Source organism: Suncus etruscus, chromosome 4, assembly GCF_024139225.1.
Source record: "Suncus etruscus isolate mSunEtr1 chromosome 4, mSunEtr1.pri.cur, whole genome shotgun sequence".
Taxonomy (NCBI): Eukaryota; Metazoa; Chordata; class Mammalia; order Eulipotyphla; family Soricidae; genus Suncus; species Suncus etruscus.
Window position 1 is genome coordinate 85,746,463 of NC_064851.1, and position 14,270 is coordinate 85,760,732.

Consider the following 14,270-nt stretch of genomic DNA (forward strand, 5'->3'; position numbering starts at 1 on the left):
AAAAGTTTATGAAAAATCATTTAGGTTCAGTTTAAAAGTTTTTAAAACATTGGCGATTGTTACTTATAAAAACAAAAAAATTTTTTAGTGCTAAAGTCTAACAGTAGTCAGAAGGCATTCCCGTGGCATTCAAAAATAACCATTTTGCCTCCTGCCAAGCAGTTTCCTTAGCCTCTTGCAGTCCTCTCTTCATCCACTTCAAAAAAGCCTGCCACCCCTCCTGCTAGCTGCCATTCCTGCAAACCTGTTTCTAACTGACTCCACCTTTAACAATGCTGAATTTGGTACTCTGCCTGGCTGCCACCAACCACCCCCTTCGAACCAAGGCTTCATTGATTTGTTTGCTCCACTTGACTCTCCCTTGCAAGACAATGACAACACCTCCAGTTCCTTCCCTTCCCCTTTTATGGTGCCGGAAACATAGCAAACTCCCCTGGCGATGTCAGCTCAACCTCTCCCATGCCCTGAGCTCTTCAAAACTCTGTCTGCTTCCTCACCCTTCCAGCCCACGTGGTCCTCCGGACACCCCTCCTCTTCTCAGCTCATCCTTGTCATGATCAACGCCTCCGCCCAGACTCCTTCGGTACCTGCTATTCACCCACCTCACCGTCCTAATTTGCTGCCTTGAACTGTCTCACTTCACCAACAACACCAACCTTCTGCAATGCGGTATGAAGCTTCAACATGGCATAACTTTAAAACTAGTGGTAAAACTTAAACTTTGCCTTTTGGTGCCCAATACAATTTCCCCTACTGCAAATTGTAATCAAATTCCTATCCTTAATTTCTCCTTTCAGTTCATAATTGCCCCCAATTTAACATTTTTTGCCTGTTTCACTGGTTTATCTCCCCCATTGTTTTACATTTGTTTCTTTAGTCCTAGAACTACTGTGTTTTGGTTGTTTTAATGCCTAAATTAACTGTTAGATCAAAAATTGCCTTATTACCTCTTAATTATAACCTTGTGTCTCTCCCGCTGCAGTATAAAAACAAACATTGCCTCCACCCCAGCCTTATTAAAAGGCCTGGGTGTTACTGGTGTGGGCACAATAATTTATTCATTGGTTCATACTCTAAATTCTGTTACTGCCTTAAGTATAACTGTTGTTACAAATGTTTCAAACTTACAATAAGTTTACACTACTTAAAGCACATTGTTGTATCCCTAGCAAAAATAGTGCAGCTAAACCTCTGTGGTTTAATTTAGTTTCTTTTTTTTTTAGGAAGGGGGAATCTGTGTAGCCCTCAAGGTACAATGTTGTGTATTCAAAGACAAAACTGGGTTAGTAAGAGATAGTGTTCAGCGTATTGGTAATGAAATACAGGAATTTCAGAAACGTTTTAACCTAGAACCATACTGGTACCAGACCTGGTTTTCCTCCTCCCCTTGGCTCACTACATTTTTGCCCTCTATTTTGGGTCCTTTTCTCAGCCTTATGCTGCTCCTTTCCTTTGGCCCATGGGCTTTTCGCAAACTCACTGCCTTTGTTAAAAAATCAGGCAAGCGAGGTTGCAGAAAACTCTGTTCAGGTTCACTTCCAACAGCTCTCTATACGTGACTCCTGTGCAAACTTGGCTATCAACTCTAAGTTTCCAGGAGATTGAGCGCATTGCTAACAAATGGAAATCGCTCCGGTCCTTGTGCTCTCGGCTGTGGAGACGCCTATGACAGGATTAGCAGGGTCCCAGCTAGGATATAGCTTCAAACAGCTATGGCAAACTATCCGAACCTAGCGCTACTCCCACTCTGCCTATAGCCACTTTTAATTCGCGGCTTATTGCTATGTCCAACCTGGTCAAACCCTGTGGCCTAAGACAGGCTCTTCCACCCACTCACGACTTCCCTTCTTCTATTAGAGAAGAAAGGGGGAGATGTTGGCTACCGTGACTGACTCAGCGGTTACTTTTGCAAAACTCCCTGCCATTTTTTCAGTGCTAAGTGCTGTATATATAAGCCCATATACCAACAGGAAAAAGGCAACCTTCAAGTAATAAGTAACTTCTCAGCCGAGGGGAGGAAGACACTGCCTGATACCATGGAGCCAAGTCTCCCCTTAACTTACATTCCTGAGTTAAAAGCTAAATGCAACAAAGCTTGCCCCACCATAAACCTTCTGAGAGTTCCGGGAAAGTGGTCTGCAAACCCTACTTTAGGGTCATAGGGCAATTCCTTGAAAGCTGCTGACTTAGGAGTGATTGTAAAATTGTCACTGCTTCTCCCTCCCTTCTGGAAGATAATTTACTGCCTTTGTCTCATGGCTTTTGCGCCAAAATGTATGATTGACATCACTTTTTATCTGCCCCCTTCTCCTTCTCTATATAAGAGATGCTGGACCCCAATAAAGACACCTTAGACCGGTCTAATCGCCTAAGGTCATTATTACTAAACTCTCTCAGATTTTTTACAGGTGTGGTTGTGCTTTTAGCCCAGCTAAATAAAGGTGTGGTCGTCCGTGAGCCTCCCGACTGATTCCTGCTGGCCGGGCCCCTCCACGGGCCTTGCAGGACCCCGCATATTTACTCCAACTATTTTGAGTTAACTACCCCCATTCATACTAAGTGAGGTACTGTTGGTATATTAGCCCACAGCATGGGTTTATGAAGAAGAATCATTAGTTTCAGTTATCCATATGGGCTTAGAGCTCTCCATCAGCTTAACCATGAAGTCCATAAAGTGCCTAGCAGGAATCGAGAAATAATAGGAAATAAAATATATGTGATTATTATATAATAACAAATATAAATAACTATTGTAAATATAAATAACTATTGTAAGCAGAGGATTCTGGGAAGTACCCTAAACTAAAGCTTTTGACACTAGGTGGTGCCGGAAAACTTCAAAAGATAGTACTCTCCTCAATGCTGAAACCTTTAATTCTAAAAAAAAAAAAATTGAACAAAGACGTCTAGAAACCTAAAACAACAAACTCAAGAACTAGAGTAAAAAGCATTGGCAACTATAAACTAAAACCTCATCCCTAGGTCCCAGTAATAAGTAGTCATAATAGTAAAGAGTAGAAATCTACCAAGCAACAACCAACTACTTAGCTCCTTAGACAAAAATTTTAGATGTTATAGATTTTGAATGAGCTCAGATAAACAATGGCACAGACAATCAATAAAGCACAAGAAATTTGAGAAAATTCTATTGTCTGTTTCTGTAACTTTCTGGAAGAGTCTAAAAATATTTGGGTTCAGGTCCTTTGGGTGAACTTACTGCTTAACCAATTTAGATAAGAGTTCCTGTCTCTCCACCTCCAAGCCAACACTGTTTGTTCTCATTCTTTGTGATGTGTGCCAATCTCTGTGGTGTGAGGTGGTACATCATAGTTCTTTTGATTTGCATCTCCCTGATTATTAGTGCTGTGGAGCATTTTTGAATCTCTGTCATATCAGTAGTTATAATACGAGTTATCAAGTTTCTCTTTCTCTTTGTTAGTTTTGCCATTGGTCTATCAATCTTGTTTATTTTTTTTTTCAAAGAACCAACTTCTGTTTTCATTGATCTTTCGGATTGTTTTTGGGTTTCCACTTCGTTGATTTCTTCTCCCAGCTTTGTAATTTCCTTCTGTCTCCCTATTCTTGGGTCCTTTTGCTGAGCACTATCTGCATCATTAAGTTATTCAGGTAGGCCCCTTCTGCCTTCCTGATGTGTGCTTGCAGAGCTATAAATTTTCCTCTCAGTACTGCTTTTGCTGTGTAGCATAAATTCTGATAGTTTGTATCTTTATTATCATTTGTTTCCAGGAAAGTTTTGATTTTTCTCCAGCCTTTTATTTTGAGTCTATGTTTGTTCTGACTATTCAGGTGCGTATTTTGTAGGCAGCAGAAGGTTGGAATGAGTTTTTTGATTCATTTAGCCACTCTGTGTCTCTTAACTGGTGCATTTAGTCCATTGACATTGAGAGAAAGAATTGTTCTGGGATTTAATGCCATCTTTATATCAAAATTAGTGTGTCTTTTGTTAGTCTTGTCTTAAGTAAGGTTTTTCAGTTTTTCTCTTAAGACTGGTTTTGAGTCTTTAAAGTTTCTGAGCTGCTGTTTGTCTGTGAAACCATGTATTCTTCCATCAAAAATGAAAGTGAGTTTTGCTGAGTACAGTATTCTAGGAGAAGCATTTATTTCATCGAGTTTTGTCACACCACTGCTTTCTGGCCTTGAGTGTTTCTGGTGACAGGTCTGCTGTAAATATCAAGAATGTTCCCTTGAATGTAATTTCCCTTTTTGATCTTGCTGCTTTCAGAATTCTGTCTCTATCAGTGGGATTCGTCATTGTGACTAGGTTGTGTCTTTGGGTATTTTTTTCTGGGGTCTTTTTTGGTTAGTACTCTTCAGGCATGCAGTATTTGATCGCATATATTCTTTAGCTCTGGAAGTTTCTCTTTAATGATGTTCTTGACCGTTTATTCTTCCTGGAGATATTCTTCCTGTGTCTCTGTGACTCCAATGATTCTTAAGTTGTTTCTGTTGAGCTTATCATAGATTTCTATTTTTATCTGTTCACATTCTTTGACTAATTTTTCCATTGTCTGTTTATTTGCTTTAAGGTCTTTTTCCAATCTTTTATACTGTATAAAGTTGTTATTTATCTCATCTTTCATAGCACCAATTCTATTCTCAGCTTCTGTTACCCTGTTGGAGAGCTTATCCATTTTGTCATTTAATTCATTTACTGAGTTTTTCCGGCCTGTTATTTGACCTGTTATTCCAGTTTGTAGTTTTGTGATTTTGTCTTCATATTTTCTTGGTTCTTATTAGTGTTCTGTTTAACTCAATCTATGGTTTCTTTGAGTTCTTTGAGCATCTTCCATATTTCTTTTCTAAACTTCTTATCTGAGAGATTGATTAGTTGGTTGCCGTTTTCTGGTCATCAGAATTGTCATCTTTATTCTCTATGTCTGATGCTGGCCTACGTTGTTTCCCCATTGTTCCACTTGTATTGTGGGTTTTTCTACATGTTGTGGTGGTATTCATTGGCTAAATGATGTGTGTGGCCACGCTCCTCTGGCTCCACCCTTTCTGGGTGGGTTGATTTGCCTCCAATGAAGGGGAGCCATTCGTGGATCAAATCTTAGGCCTGACCACGGAGCAGAGAAGACAGTCTGGGGAGAAATGCTGGGCTTCAGTGATCCAGCACAGTTCTTGGTGTTGTTTTTTCTTCTTGTTGCAGTGGCTTTCTTTCATTAGAAAGTGCACATGGCCACATAGACAATTGGAGCGGCTATGCTCTTCTGGAGCCTCTGGGAGAGCAAATTTTTTGGGCCCTTTTTGGCCCACTCCCAAGAGGTTCAGGAGACTGGTCAGGAGTAAACACACACAGGCAGCACTCAGTTTCTCACATTTGGGCTCCACTGGGCAGGTGTAGATTTTCCCAGCTTCACATTAGAATATTTTATCTTTCTTTATGTGTCTACCTAATTGTTTATCTTGTTTATTTATTCAAAATCTTTTGGTTTCATGAATTTTTTTCTTTTTGTTTGGTTTAATAAATTTTTAGTAGTTATTTTTATTGCCATTTATTGTTTTCTGCTTAACTTTTCTTATTTTCCTCTCTTTTATTTTTAATTGCTTTTACTGTTTTTATTTTCTTCTTTATTGAGCAGCTTAAACTCTACCATTTGGCTACTTATGTGTCCCCTTCATTGAAATTTTTTACCTTAACTGCTTTTCATGTTTGACACACTTGATTAGCTATTTTTTCTGACAACTTAGTCATGGTTGGTGGTAGATATAATGTTTCTCTTTCCATTTCTTCCTATGAAGATGTATTTTTAAAATAACTATCCCCAATATATCCTTTTAAACTTGCAATATAATTTTTCAGCAGGCAGCATTATAGCCTTCCCATTTTACATTTGTAGTACCGTTTTGCTTTTAGGTCTCAGATACTTTTAAAATGGGATGATTTATGTACGAAATAGATGCTCATGGCATCAATGTTAAAAACTGTATATAACTGTCTTGGTGGGAAAAATGGACAAGATATTAGACTTAAATTAACGTTTCAGTAATGCATTAAAATTAGATATTATAGAAGTATTTTTTACTTCAGGGAAGTAAATGAATATTTTATTTTTTCAATTAAATCATGTTGGAAATAGGCAGAAGAGATAGTAAAAGAGGATAAGACATCTGTGTTGGGGCCAGGAAGGTGGCGCTAGAGGTAAGGTGTCTGCCTTGCAAGCACTAGCATAGGACGGACTGTGGTTTGATTCCTCGGTGTCCCATATGGTCCCCCAAGCCAGGGGCAATTTCTGAGCACATAGCCAGGAGTAACCCCTGAGCATCACCAGGTGTGCCCCCCCCAAAAAAAAAAGACATCTGCCTTAGTTTCTCATTTGATATCGGACACTATGTAATTCCTAAACATAGCCAAGTGTAGTTCTGGAGACTGTAAAATTTGCTTGATATAAGCCTTAGAGCTTAAAGACCCTAAATAAATAAAAATAAAATTTAAAAGACATTTTGGAATACTGCCTTGAAGTATCAATATTATTTTACGGGCCCGGAGAGATAGCACAATGGCGTTTGCCTTGCAAGCAGCCGATCCAGGACCAAAGGTGGTTGGTTTGAATCCCGGTGTCCCATATGGTCCCCCGTGCCTGCCAGGAGCTATTTCTGAGCAGACAGCCAGGAGTAACCCCTGAGCACCGCCGGGTATGGCCCAAAAACCAAATATATATATATTTTATATATATATTATTTTACTCTTTTATAAGTTTTGTTAAATTACAAAGGAAAGAAATCAGAGCAAGGAAATCTGTGACTGTGGAATTGTCATGGTTTAATTCTAAAACTGAAAAAGTTGGCCAAGTCAAAAAAGGAATAGACCTTGAAATGAAATGAATGAAATAAAAGTAAAAAAAAAAAGAATGTATATTCTAATGTTTTGGTAGGTAAAGATATATAAATATTTGTTTGCTCCATGTTTTCCTACTTTTAAATACTAGTGTTTTCTTATAGATTTTCTATCTAGTTGAGCTACCCAGCAGTTAGTGAAGACTATAAACCCTCAACTACTATTATGTACTGTTGTGTTGCTATCAATATCTTTCTTTAAGTCTGCTAGTAGTTGCTTTATTAAATATCTTGATGGCTAATCATTATACACATACATGTTTAGGAGTGAGAGTTCTTGATATCATTTCCCCTAAAGACCTTAAAATTTGAAGTCTATGTTATCTTATTTAAGTATAGCCATGCTAACTTTTATAATTGTTATATAAAGACGGCCCTTTCAGCCTTTTGTAGGCAATTATTTTCCTGTAAGACTTTTCCATCATTTCCATCCATCCTTTGACTTTGAGAATTCTGTTTGAAAATTCATCCATCCTGTCATCTTGTGTCTCTTGACTGGTGAGTTCAGGGCTTTGAAATTAAGTGAGATTACTTAGATTAAAACAAATAAATTTCATTACTTTGTAGAAGTAATGCATAATTTTTGAGAAACCACTTTAATGTTTCTTGAAAAAACTGTTTCAAGTCAATGAACCTCTTAAGCCAGGGTTCTCAAACTCAATTTACCTGGGGGCCGCAGGAGGCAAAGTTGGGATGATCCTTGAGTGCAAAGTCAGTAGTAAGCCTTGAACATTGGGGCGTGTGACCCAAACAACTAAAACAAAACAAAACAAAACAAATTCCTCTAGGGAAGGGCCACGAAATGTACGGAGGGTCACAAACAGCCCATGGACCACGAGTTTGAGACCCCTGTTTAGCTCTTCCTTATCCAAGATAGTTTTGTATTATTCTTTCAAAATTGAATTATGACCCATGGAATAATATTCTTTGCTTCATTGAGTTGTTATTTGACCATGTCCCACAATCATTATCTGGTCTTTAGAACGTCGTGTTATAGATCCACTTATATTTTAAGTGAGTTCCTTTGTGTGTAAGTTATTTATTTCATGTTCCTGCTGTTAGTCTTTTATCTCTTTTTCTTTTGACTTATTTTCATTTTGATTAGAATACGACTGGGTTTTTTGTTTGGTTTTATTTTTACTATAATCTGACTCAAGCATCTTTAATCTGGGTGCATTCACATCTCAGTACCAATTGATATTTAGCTATGATTTTTTTTTAACTAGTAGGTCATCAATTCCTGTTTGTTGCCCAGAAATTTCTGATTTTTATATTCTTTCTTTCGATCTTGTCACATAATTTCTGATATGCTTTTTTATTTTTAAAGGCTTTTTTAACTTTTATGTTGCTTTATAAAAATGTCCTGCATTTTATCATTGAGGATAGTAATTAATTCTTTAATTGCTGCCATTCTGATGCTGAGGCCTTCCAGTAGGTTTCATATTTCACTAACCTTGATATTCAGTTATATTTATTTCTAATTACAGTTTTCTCATTCTCTTCTCATAATTTCTTGTGCTTTATTGATTGCCTGTGCCATTGTTTATCTGAGCTCATTCAAAATCTATAACATCTAAAATTTTTGTCTAAGGAGCTAAGTAGTTGGTTGTTGCTTGGTAGATTTCTACTCTTCACTATTATGACTACTTATTACTGAGACCTAGGGATGAGGTTTTAGTTTATAGTTGCCAATGCTTTTTACTCTAGTTCTTGAGTTTGTTGTTTTAGGTTTCTAGACGTCTTTGTTCAATTTTTTTTTTTTTTTTAGAATTAAAGGTTTCAGCATTGAGGAGAGTACTATCTTTTGAAGTTTTCCGGCACCACCTAGTGTCAAAAGCTTTAGTTTAGGGTACTTCCCAGAATCCTCTGCTTACAATAGTTATTTATATTTACAATAGTTATTTATATTTGTTATTATATAATAATCACATATATTTTATTTCCTATTATTTCTCGATTCCTGCTAGGCACTTTATGGACTTCATGATTAAGCTGATGGAGAGCTCTAAGCCCATATGGATAACTGAAACTAATGAGTCTTCTTCATAAACCCATGCTGTGGGCTAATATACCAACCTCTGTGTGCAGTCTACCCCTTTTATTTTTCTATCCCTCTCCTAGGCCACAAATTATGTTATTGATAATTTACTTAATTCCTATTGTCCCTGAGTCTCTGTGATACTCCACAGAATTTTATACTTCCATTATCTGAAAGGTTGCATGCAAAACTAATTGCTAATTCTAGCTCTAATCATTTTATTTACCAACACAAGTGCAGTTTACTAGGATTCTTACTCTATCATAGTCTATCTTTTGTTTTTAGTTTATTTTATTTATGTTGTTTTGTACTTTTGCATTTTACTGTATAATGTTCCATAACATGTATAAAATGTATCATTTTCATAATTTCATAAATTTGGATCCATATCTGTATATATCTGTATATCTGTTTTGGTTCTAATATTGTTTATTATGGTGTGGCTATCTGTGCTACAATATCATATATTTTTAAATTACTAATAATTTATAATATAGTTTAATTGTCAGAGAATGTGTTGCCTCCATATCTCTTTCCTCTTATAATTCTTTAGACTATTCACTACATGTTAATAAAAGATGTTTGTCTATTAACATACAGTACAAAATGAATGAAAATGTGGAGCTCTGACATTCTTCTGCATAACCACGAATGAAAGTAAAATTCAGGGGATAGAATTGTTAGGGTTAAAGATGGACATTATATAAATATGAAATAGAAAATTTTACAGATGCCAGTGTAATAAAAGAAATAATTTAATGTATAGTAGAGAAGGAAAACGGTAGCAGCTTAATAAGTTGTTAGATAAATAAGACTTCTAGTTCCTTCCTTGCTTTGGGGTGTGTGTACTTGTGAGTGTACTTGTGAATATTTGTGGACTCATATTTTTTAGAAACTTATATAATATATATTGATATTAATTTATAATAATTTCACCTTTTCTTTGTTTTTTGGGGGAATCATACCCAGCAGCGCTCAGGGGTAACTCCTGGCTCTACACACAGAAATAGCTCAGGGGACCATATGAGATGCCAGGATTCAAATGTCGTCCTTCTGCATGCAAAGCAAATGCCCTACTGCTATGCTATCTCTCTGGCCCCTAATACCACCTTTTTTAATAATAGTTTTAAAGCTGGAGTTATTTTGCTATTTTGCTTTTTATTCTTCTACAAGTGGATGTATATGTGAATCATCCCAGAGGGATTTGTATTGCTTCTACACATTCAATTCCCTTTATGTGGGTACAATAATAAAAGAAGCAAGAAAAAATAAGTCTTCAATATTATAATGCTGACTCTAGAGATATCTAATGCTGTTGTCCATATGATCTTCCCCTACAGGTAATAATTTTGCTAGCAATATTTTCAATATTTCTATACTAGATAATTGTGTTTATGCACAGAGCATTTTATCTGAAGTGAAGCATCTGCAGCTCATATTTAAACCATCACAAACAATATAAAAACATAAACTAATAAATGTCACTCATTCTAACTCATAATTTCTAATTTAATTAATGACATGTGAGGGCATTATAGATTCATTTACATGAAACACCTCTACAGAGTCTTTTGCAATGTGTAATATACAACTTAGTCACGAGTATTAATATTATAAATTAACAAGTCAGACTATTAAGAATAATATAGCTATTAGCTATAATATTTTCTTAGAAGCTATCTGATACAGCCTACACTCAAGCTATCTGCTATGAGTATATATAAAATATATATTCATATATACTGTTTATATATAATATATACTATATATTATATTATATATACTGTTTATATATAAGTATATATACTTATAAGTATATATATAAACAGTATCTCGAGCCTTAATTTCTCCTGGATGATAACATTTCTTAGTACTATAAACTAATAAGCAAGTATCTTTTCCCAACATAATATTATTCTGGATATTTGTGCTCTGAAAATTATCTAATGCCAGATTCTTGAATTAAAAGTGCAAAAGGCTCACTGAGGCTATGAACTTGGTATTTGAATCTCCAGTCATGGTAACTGTTAGTTTTTTCTTTATCCAATAATTGCATAGACACTTGGGTTTTGTTCGTTTGTTTGTTTTTGGTTCACACCCAGCAGCCCTCAGAGGTTACTCCTTGTTCTGCACTCAGAAATCTCTCCTAGCAGGCTTAGGAAACCATCTGGGATGGCAGGGATTGAACCCGGGTCCATCCCAGTCTTCCGTGTGCAATACATATGTCCGACTATGTATGTATATATGTATGTATGTATGCATGTATGTATGTATGTATGTATGTACTATGCTATAACTCCTGCCCCAGATACTTAAATTCTTTTAGATAGTAGTTAAGAGAGGTATAGTAGCTTTCTTATATAAATATACATATACAATAAGTGTATATTACCTTCTAGAATGATAATGAATCATCTTTATAAAAGGAAGAGTCTATTTTCGATTATTCAGGTGGACCTTGAATGTCATAACATTTGTTTTGTTTATTCTTTTTTATTTGCTTTTGGGCCAAACCCAGCAGTACTTAACGGTTTACCCTAGTTTTATGCTCAAGGATCACTCCTGGTAGAGTTCTATGAACCATCATGGTGCCTTGTGTTGAGCCTTGGTCAGACGCATGCAAGACAAATGCTATTCTGGATTTATTATTTCTTTGTCCCAATATAACATTTACTCTTATAAGAAAAAAGGCTAAAGGAGTTCTAACACAGATAAGAGCAGTAAACAATATAATCACAGAGAAATGCAATGTCATAATTCCAGGAATAAAAGGGAGTCATAGGACAAATTTTAAAAGAAAAGGGGCCATTTTTCTCCTTAAACCTGAGAAGAAATAACCTTAATTTTAAACACTAGTTTCTAGACTGTGTAGACTAACTCAAACTCTAAAGTCTTTTTTGGTTATTTATTATATTTTAATATTTATTATAGTAGTCATATAAAATAAATATGGGAGATAAATTTAGATTTTAATTTTTTTCTAGACTTGCACTAAATGTGGTTAAATGTTTTTATATATTTTAAGAACAGTATAAAAGACATTGACCATTAGCAGTTTCAAAATTAACTCTCAGGATAATTAAAAGTACTAACTAGAGGAGCCGGAGAGATAGCATGGAGGTAAGATGTTTGTCTTCCATGAAGAAGGTCATTGGTTCAAATCCCAGCATCCCAAGCCTGCCAGGAGCCATTTCTGAGCATGGAGCCAGGAGTAACCCCTGAGCACTGCCGGGTGTGACCCCCCAAAAAAAAGAAAGTACTAACTAAAATAATCAGGAGTCCATTTTTTTGTCCAATAATAGAAGACTGTTATGTTCAGCAAAATGATCCTTCTTTATTATTTAAATTATTATATTGTACAGTGGTATATAAAAATAAGTTAAGATATAAGAAATAAGAAAGTTATAATATATTTTATAGCATTAAAGATACAATTTAGGAGCCGGAGCATTAGCACAATAATAGGGCTTTATTCTGGCATGCAGCCGACCCAGAATGGACTTGGGTTCAATCCCTGGTGTCCCATATGGTCACCAGAGCCAGGAACAATTTCTGAGCGCATAGCCGAGGGTAACCCTTAAGCATCATTGAGTGTGGTTCCAAAACCAAAAAGTAAATAAATAAATTAAATAAAGATAGAATTTAAAGAATATACTGTTTGTCATTTTATTTGTTTACCAACAAAATATTGTTTCTCCTTTTCTAACTACTTTGTTTCAATGTCTATGTCCATTTAACATCAAATTTACAGAACATCATGTGTGCTTTGGAGAATTCAACCTTCCTATACTGAGTTCATTTTTTATTTCTTATCTATCAGTTAAACAGTTGCTAGATGCTCACAATATAGAAAATAAAACCTACTCAATAATCATTTGGATTTTTATGAGATATAATAAACATGTAATCCACACAATTGTTATAAACTCTGCTTATAATTATTCCAATCATTTTACAGCTGATAGAATAATTATACAAAACAATTTAATAATTTAAAATGATCATTTTTCAAATACATTATAAAATGAAAATAGATACAGTCATACAATGTACAACAACCTTCACCAGTGCACAATTTCTTTCACCAACCTTTCCCCTCTCACCCTCCTACCCACCCTCATGTGCTTGCTTCTGGACAAGACAGGCAACTTTCTCTCTTTCTCTCTCTCTCTTTCTCTCTCTCTCTCTCTCTCTCTCACACACACACACACACACACACACACACTCTCTCTCTCTCACTCTCTCACTTGCTTAATCTCTCTTCTTTTTTGACATTGTGAGTTTTACTATTGCTAATGAAAAGGTGCCATAGTAGAGCCTTTCATAGTAAACCTACACTAACTGCATTCTGCTCTTTCTTGAACAACTGTATCTGTGGGGGAAAAATGTAGAATCGACAATCTTGTAACTATGGTGTTTAAATAAAAATATAAAAAATAATAATAAATAATACTTTAAAAAAGAAAAGAAAAATGTTTATAATAAATTAAAGTATATCTTTATATTCTAATAACAGAAGGGATGTTGTAGAAAGAGAGGGCTAATTGGACAAAAAGAGCCTATGGACTATGTTGAATAATATTGGTTTTTGAGCCTGCTATATTAACAATGCACTCCTAAATAATATAAACATTCAAAATCTTATAAAGTAATGTTACGTTAATAAAAATCAATTTAAAAAGTTTTGAATAATAAAAAATAAAGAAAGGTGTTAAAAATAAATAAAATACATAAATGTTTATTGAGCCAATTGGGAAAAGTAAAGAGCAATTAGAAATAACCTTTTTTTAATTGAAATTAAAATATACTTTGAGGAATGTTTATATTGAAATAGATATTGTATAATACTAATCATATATTATTTCATATTTTAATTATAAAAATAGCTTAGGAAACAAAGTAAAATAATCAACATCTGAAAAAATAGTGGATGTAAAAAAGGAAGTTAGGGATTTGTTGATCTACATTTGACTTGCCAGACAGAGTACATTATCATATAATATTTAGTTGATCTCCCTGTTTAATAAGAAAAACATACTAAATTTAGTATTTTCTACAAAAAATTCATAATAAATAACACAAGAATTATTAAAAAATATTCCTAAGCTCATAACTGAGTTCTGTTTTGAGGGGAAGTGGGATACAATGTAGACTGATTATCATCGCTCTTTCTGACTTCGAAGGAAATATTGCTTCTTCTTATTATTGTCATTGCATATATTTTAATTCAGTGTATTAATTTATTGTCTAATATGAGATAATTTATTAATAATTATGCATACTATCATGGAGAAAATATCCTTTCCAATAATGCCATCAAATTTATTAAAACAGATACACACAAACACATACTTACACACAATATTTACTTAGA